This window comes from Triticum aestivum, chromosome 5A, assembly GCF_018294505.1.
Source record: "Triticum aestivum cultivar Chinese Spring chromosome 5A, IWGSC CS RefSeq v2.1, whole genome shotgun sequence".
Lineage (NCBI taxonomy): Eukaryota > Viridiplantae > Streptophyta > Magnoliopsida > Poales > Poaceae > Triticum > Triticum aestivum.
The window spans coordinates 412,347,849-412,356,088 of NC_057806.1; the positions used below are offsets into that span (position 1 = coordinate 412,347,849).

Consider the following 8,240-nt stretch of genomic DNA (forward strand, 5'->3'; position numbering starts at 1 on the left):
TGGAGCGGTGGGGAAGAAGAGGGGGTTGTGGCGGAGCTTCTGAGCTAGTCGGGGGAGCGAGGGGTGGCCGGAGATGGCTGCTATGGCGAACGGCGGCGACGGTGGTGTTCGGCCGTGTGAGAGAGAGAGCGAGGGAGAGGAGGGGAGAGCCGGGGGAGAGTGAGAGAGAGCAGGGGGGGAGGCGTGGCGTCGTCCGGGGCATCGAGCGAGGAGGGGAGGGCAGGCAAGCAGGGAGAGAGGTGGCGTGGCGCGGTGGCGGGCGCGCGCGCCGGCCACACTCCCCTCCCTCTGTCGGGACGAAGACGACAGAGGAGGGAAGCGGGCTGGGCCGCCTGCTGGCTGGGCCGGCCAGCTGGATGGGTTGCACAGGGAGGAGCCCAGGTAAGCTTCTCCCTTTTATTTTTTTCTGTTTTCTAATTTCTGACATTTGTTTTGATTTAAATAATATATTAAATCATTTATTTAACTTATGCCAATTTTTGCAGGGGCTAGATATATTATTCCAGAGCTCCTTTATAATTGGCATAATATTTGGACATATATTTATATATATAGAAATATATTTCCAAAGCAAATATTCATGCATTAATTCCAAATGCCCAAAATAAATGTCCATGAGCCACTAAAAATATTGGTTTGATTTTTATCTCTGTCCAATATTTTCAGAGATCAACATGAGCATTTTCTTGGACCCTTTTGGAGAAATTTTTATTTGGGTCATTTTCAAAATGATTCTGAGGGTTTCACAGATCCCCATTTCAAGTTAAATGGAATTTTAAACATGATGCACACACTCTAATGCATGACTAGCTAGGGTGTGACAAACTACTAATAGCAAGACTTCTCCCTTGTCCTCAGGAACAAACATAATTACTCACAAAGCATATTCATGTTCATAATCAGAGGGGTAATAATATGCATATAGGATCTGAACATATGATCTTCCACCAAATAAACCAACTAGCATCAACTACAAGGAGTAATCAACACTACTAGCAACCTACTAGCACTAATCCCGGACTTTGAGACAAGAAAGAATTGGATACAAGAGATGAACTAGGGTTTGGAGATGAGATGGTGTTGGTGAAGATGTTGATGGAGATTACCCTCTCCCGATGAGAGGAGCGTTGGTGATGACGATGGTGATGATTTCCCCCTCCCGGAGGGAAGTATCCCCGGCAGAACAGCTCTGAACATATTGTTATTCACAAATGTAATAATCATCATGCTCTCCTACTATACCTAAAATCTCATAATCCACCGATCATCTTTGACTATCTTCTCAAGATCACATCTACATTACCAACAAACTATCTCATTTTCCAATCATAACTCCTCAAAACAACTTAAGTATGACACCACCCAACTAGGTGTGTGTTGAGGGCTTAAGGATGTAACATGATTGACTCATACAATCACTATCTCATGTTGGGATTTATCTCAAGCAATAGTTGTTGGTGCTTAAGCGGTGCTCTTGCAATTTCGTAAGTTAAGCACATTGATATAAGTCTGTCATATCACAACCTTGATAGCTAGGCTGGGTTTTCTTGGGCTAGGTTTGGTTTAGAGAAAGGCTTAAGCTTGAGTGAGGAGAAACTCTAACTAAGTTGCACCTGGTAAAGTTAAATATGTCGGCCTTTGCATCTTGAATGTATTTTGGTGTTAGGCGTATACAATTTGAACAATTGGACAGAACTTTCCTTAAGAATGATGCTAGTATAGAGTCCACCGGATAGTATATACTCCCCCGTGATCGATATTTTAGAAGTTGGGTCCAAAATTTTGATCTACATTATCGTAAGTGATGTGTTACAAAACATAGGGTGAGGTTTCTTAGAAAGATCGCTCAACGATAGTCTTCACTCCAAGTTGCTTGCTCTTCAATGAGATTGCTTCACTCAACCGAGGCACTCGATGGCATAACTTCTGACATATAGCTTTAGCAAGGGCAACAATTGAGATCTCGTAGTAAGTTGGTTAGGGGTGGGGGTCGATGTGTGGTTTTCTTTGCAGAGGCCCCGTTTGATGGATGACTTGATTTTAAAAGCTTCTTGGAATCTCTTCCAGGTTTGGAGGTCAACTTTGTACCTTTATCTGCAACAACCTTCTTGGGAACTTTGTGGGGACTTAAAATTTGGAAGAGGTAGTTATTTGCTAGTTGGCATGCAAATGTCTTTGGTGTTAAGTAATGGGTTGAGGATGGCAAGCTTAGGCAATGGTCAATTATGACCCTGATAGAGTCATGGCCTTAATTTAACATTGGTAAGGGTGCAAGTGGGACAGGACTACCAGCTAAGTCGCTAGTCCACCCTGCAAAAAACTCGCTAATTCTCCCACAGGCAACAACTTTGTGCATGCGGGTTCACGCGAGTGTGACCGCGTTGCCCGACGGGCTGTCGCATATCCCGCAAATATGTGAAACCTACTCCTTCCTTCTTATTCTAGAAAAAACTCATGCAGACATGCTTCACACTTAGCTTCAGACATCTTTCGAGACAGCAAGAGCGCCACACGATACGGCTCTGCCATGCGCCAGGGTCTCTGGTTCATCGATGAAGGTGTGCTGCTTGTAGACTCCACTTCTACAAACCTTCTTGGTTAGGTATGCAGATGCGACCTCCAAACCAAATAACACATTGCTTGTCTTCTGATAATGCATGGCTTTCCCATGCTTGATCATTTCATTGATTTCTTCTATACTTCTTGATTCATCCTAAGAGTGGGTCTAATCTTGAAGTTAGCAAGACGGACACTATTGACTAGCTCTACACCAAACTTCTCAAAGCCTTCATGTAGCACTAATTGCTCCACTTGGTCAAGGCAGAATAGGGACACGACTTCCTGCTAAGGGTATCCACTGCGACATTGGCCTTATCAGGGTGGTAATGGATATCAATGTCATAGTGGTTGATCAAGTTTACACCAAACTTCTCGAAGCCGTCATGTAGCACTAGTTGCTCTGCTTGGTCAAGGCAGAACATGGACATGACTTCCTACTGAGGGTATCCACTGCCAATTGGCCTCATCAGGATGGTAATGGATATCAACGTCATAGTGGTTGATCATCTAGAAGACATACGTATAGCATGCACTACTGCTGCTATTTCCAAATCATGGTAGGGCAGTTCTCTTCATGAGGCCGTAGTTGCCTTGATAGATAGGCTACGAAGATTCCTTCTTGCATCAAGACGGAATGGAGTCCATGCTTAGATGCATCACAATAACTTCAAAACTCGTATAAATATCTAGGGTGGCTAAGGACGGATCAGTGGTTAACCTCTTCGTAAACTCTTGAAAGCTCACTTCACACTTGGGCCTTCATTCAAACTTCTTATCTTTCTTCAAGAGTTAAGTCATCGGCGATGCTTGAAAGTCTTCACAAATTTGCGATAATAACTATTAAGTTCAATGGAACTTCCGACTTCACATCTGTTTTGCCTAAAAGTTGGTTACAGATTCTATCCTTGATGGGTCTATTGACAAACCTTCCATGGAAAAAACAAGTCCTTGGAACCCTACTTCTTTTAGCCAAATTTCATAATTCTTGAACTTGGCATATAACTGGGGCTCTTTAAGTTATCCAACATCATTCTCAAGTGTTGCTTATGATCTTCCTCAGAGGGAGAATAGACCAAGAGGTCATCAATGATGATAACCACAAACTAGTCCAAGAACTCATAAACATGGTCATGATGTTCATCAAATAGGTGGAGTATAAGGGTTAGTCCAAGGGCCATATCCTTACTACATATCCAGCTCTGTTATCACGGCTCGACCAAGTCATGACTTGGTGAGACTTAAGGTTGCCATAAAATACATAAACTTTCTCTGATACCAATTGTTATAAGGCTCACATAGACCAACTCCCACAAGGTTATCATATACCATCAAAATTGCCATCTCTTCGAATTAATCCAAACCATCCTCCCATGATGATTTTGTACTCATAACATTCTTGGGTAGGGACACCAAAATCACCTATGTCTAACAACTTTGACCACATGTATCGTATTCATGATTATATCCATATGGGGCACATGCAGGCTACTAAGCTTAGATAAAAACATCACAAATCCGAGTGCCAAAGTTATCTCTATCCTAGAATCGAAGTAGCTATATCATTTGACCTAAAGGAAACACAAGTTGTGCTACTCCAAGATACCTGCCCAGATTCGGCTGGTAGTGGCGGTTGGTGGCGGCAAGGGTGGCTGGCGGCCCTTCTAAGGTGGTGGTGCTGCAGTAGGTGTTCGCTCTACTCCGGTGGGGAGCGTGGAGGCGCATGTTGTGTGGTGGTGGTTGGCGCTCCTCTCGAGGCCTTCTTCAGCGGCAAGGTGCGGTCGGCCCTCGCCGGCGGATGGGTGACGCCTCTTCCTCGCGTGGTACTTACTGGACGCCGTGGTAGGGCGTCAGGGGTGACACAGGGGTGGCTGCTAGAGGGATGGGTAGACCGACTACCTGTCACCGTCTCACCGACACAGGGGTGCGTCGGTCCGGACGAGCTCCACTCCCTCCCTTTTCCTGGCCTAGTGCCTCTAGGCCGCTGATCATTACTCGGGGCGAGTCAGTCACCGGCGGCTCCGACGGTGCTAGGGATCTGCCGGTCGGCTCAAAGCTCGTGCCTTTGATGGTCTCTGGAGTGTCTGGTTGCAGGGCGACGGCCTTGGTGGCGGGAGCTGCGGGCTCGTGGGCAGAGCTCGTGGCTCGGGCACTGACGGGCTTATTGTCGTGGCCGCATGGGCGGCATGGGGCGGGCCTTCGATGTTCTCGATGGTCATGCGACCGACGCTCTCATGTAGGGTAGTACCCTGGGCGGAGGTGGAGGTGGTGGCCGGGGTGAAAACCTCGTTTGGCTCGGGCCAGACCGATGGCGGCAGCGTCCATGCATCGTTCCCTTCTTTGAAGGCTCCATCGTGGTGGCTCTACGTTCTTCGTGTTACTTCGGGCGAAAACCTCGATTCTCTGGATCGGGTGGTGGTGGCTCTTCAGTGTCGTTTCTTTGTTGGAAGAACCACTTTGGAGTCCTTGGTTCCGTCGAGTTGCGGCTTCATCTCCTCGCGGTTACTGTTCACGGTGGAGAGCTCTTTAGATCCTTAGCTATGCTCTTCCGCCTACTTGTTGTTTGCTTTCGGGTGTTTGGAGTAGTGTTGATGTTCATCAGCTCCCTTGTATCTGCCTTTGGTCTGTGTGATGTCAGGTGGTTTGCATCTGCTATGTCGATCATTGCCTTATATATAAAGCGGGACAAAAGCCTTTTTCGGTAAAATGAATTGAATCAAAGAGGGGAAAGGGGACTCACGAGCCTACACAGTGTCTATCCGTGTGCCGAAGTCAACTCCTTCCAGCTGAAATGCTCCGGCCACCAACACTGCCGCCGTCCCCTCCCCCCTCACACACACACACACTCTCAGCAGGTCACCCCTCGAAAAGGACCCACAACCCGAATAAAAAGGCCAACAACGGAGAGGGCAACCCACAACCCGAACAAAAAGCCCAACAACAAATAAACAAACAAGACATGCACTTGTGAGTTACAGACAAATGAGGGACACCTGCGATGCTGAGATTCGTGCATGATCAGACAACCACAAATCAAAGCCAAATTAAAAACAGATGACTGATTTTTAAAAAAGTATATATATTAGCAGAAAAGAACATTGGTGCTGACAAGATTTAAGAACCCAGCAAGATTAATTTAGGAGACGGGACAAATTCTAGACAAGTACACTTGCTAGATTTTTCATAGCAAGGAAGGATGCATTCCAGAGCTTGAATCACATGCTACGACATTATGTGAAGATTCACTATTCGATTAGGAGAGTAATTTCAATCAACAGTTCTAAGGCAAACAATACTGCAGCTCCCTCCACATTTTCGCATCCGGGCTTGGGACCGGCAAAGGCAGTGTTAAACCACAACAACACAAAACACACCAATCACTCAGCAAAGCATACAAGCCACACCATCAAGCAAATGCAATACACACAGTCACAAGCACACACTCAATCAAGCGCTTGCACCCAAGAAACATGCATAGATAGGGGCACATCACACACACAATGTAGCACTTGAACACAAGAAACAGACAGAAACAGAGTTAGGGGCACATCACACACACAGTCAGACACACACAAACACAATGGAGCACGTGCACACAAGAAATGGAAAGAAACAGACATAGATAGGGGCAAAAACAGAAAGCTAGTACATGCAAGACCGAAGTAAACTCAGAAAGTTAATAATTAGCTCTTCCTTCTTTAGAAAATAAATTTTGGGAAACCATGTCCACTTTGTGTTTTTCAAGAACTTACTTTCTTTAGGATGAGCTGCACCAACTTTAATTTCAGATGATAAATTTGGAATTAAACCCTTACCATCATCATCATCTGAATCATAATTAGCATGACCAAGAAAGCACCTTTAGGAGAACTTAGCCCAGTATCATCAGAACGACCAATACAGTTGTGGTCTTGACTTCTGATTCTCCTAGACCAAGCTCCTTTGAGCTAGAGACACCAGTGGTCTCATTTGCTGCAACACACAGGCGATAATCAGCAATGCAACTAACTTACCTATTTGCATTAAGTTTTAAGTATAACTCACTCACGTTCAGCTGATGAATCATCTTCATTCATAACTTTGGCCGTGATCTCATTAAAAAGATCATCAGAAACCTGGAAATGACAAAAGTAAGAAATGGCAGTCTTGCTGAATTTAGAACAGAAGTACATGTTCTGCTAAACCTAGCCATGCAATGACAAACCTTCAAAAGAACTTCTGTCAACACACGTTTAATTTCCTTGTTGATTGCTGCCATCCGTGCCGCTTCGACTTCATCCTGTCTGTCAATTTTGTACATCAGTAATTTTCTCAAGAGGCTCAATTTCATATACCGGGATCAGGTAGCTATACAAATCCATAAATTCAATACCAACTTCTTTAAAATTATGTTGAGTAAGAAGATGTCGTTTTATGCTTGAGAATTTCCTCGACTCCAGCCAATGGACCGTGGTTGTATAAATAAATAGGATGCTTCCCGCATCGAATCTCATGCCGACACCGGTGCGCTTCATTAGGATCCAAAACTAACCACAGAAAATGCAATAATAATATGAACATAGCGCATATAGCAGCAAAATCACACACAACAGAAAAAAAGACAATTAAGCAAAACGTACCAGGATATTGAGCGGCACTTAGAACAGATCGACTAGAAGATCCACCGCCAGAAGTAGCACCAGGAATATATTCGGAGCGACTTGGAACAGATCGACCAGAAGCACGAACTGAAGAAGGCAGCCGATCAGCACACGAAACTGCAAGAACCCTTATCACGAACCCAAAGCAAAGAATCTAGAAACCGAGAAATAAGGCCTCCAGAATAGCTTATTTATAGGCAGTAGAAGAAAAAAGAAAGGACCACTCGTACCATGAGAAGAGCCCAGAAAAATCGGCCCAAACAATCCGACATACAAAACTGATATGTGGCAAACAAGGAGACACAATCAAAAACAGAAAGCACACGTCACCTAAGATGGAAATAGTCAGAGCATCAGGAGACAGTCAAAGCGGTGGACTCCAAAACATCCAAAACGTCTTGTACGTGCAGACCTCTCCACCTAAAAAATCATGCACAGAAGTAAAAAAAATATATCAAACCCTTATAGGCCTAAATTCTTAGCTACTCGCTTTCCTTTGGTATCGTATAAGAAAAACACTGACCTCGTACAACTAGCAAGGAAGGATGCATTTTAAAGCTTGAATCACTTGCTACCAAATTATGTGAAGATTCACTATTCGATTAGGACAGTAACCTAAACTGTGTAATTTCTATCGACACTCGTAATGCAAACAATACAAAGAAGGTAACTGCAGCTCCCTCCACATTTTCACACCCGAGCTTGGGACCGGCAAAGGCAGTGTTAGGCCGCAACAATATAAAACACATGTTATACACAACCAATCATTCAAAAAAGCATACAAACCACACCATCAGGCAAATGCAATACTCACACAGTCAAACACACACACACACACACAGAGTCACACACAGAGAGTCAAGCACACACACACAGTCAAGCCACACACATATTCACCCTCAAGTCACACACAGTCAAGCCACACACACACACATTGTCAAGCAACACACGCAAAAAAGTCAGACAGTCACACACACAGAATGGAGCGCTTGCACACAAGAAACAGACATAGAAAGGGGCACAAACAGGAAGATAAGAACAATA

General features: G+C 44.7%; 1 long non-coding RNA gene across 2 annotated transcripts; it reads right to left on the reverse strand.

The window, feature by feature from the left end:
• Nucleotides 1–5,959: 5,959 nt before the first annotated feature.
• On the reverse strand, nt 5,960–8,234 carry LOC123107022 (uncharacterized). Of its 2 annotated transcripts, XR_006451570.1 has the most exons (6): nt 7,527–8,234; nt 7,176–7,283; nt 6,933–7,082; nt 6,761–6,839; nt 6,605–6,671; nt 5,960–6,528 (listed from the first exon to the last, which is right to left on the reverse strand). It is a non-coding gene; the product is annotated as an uncharacterized lncRNA (long non-coding RNA). The 2 variants fall into 2 exon arrangements; XR_006451569.1 differs by having other exon boundaries at nt 7,176–8,234.
• Between the last annotated feature and the right edge of the window lie 6 nt (nt 8,235–8,240).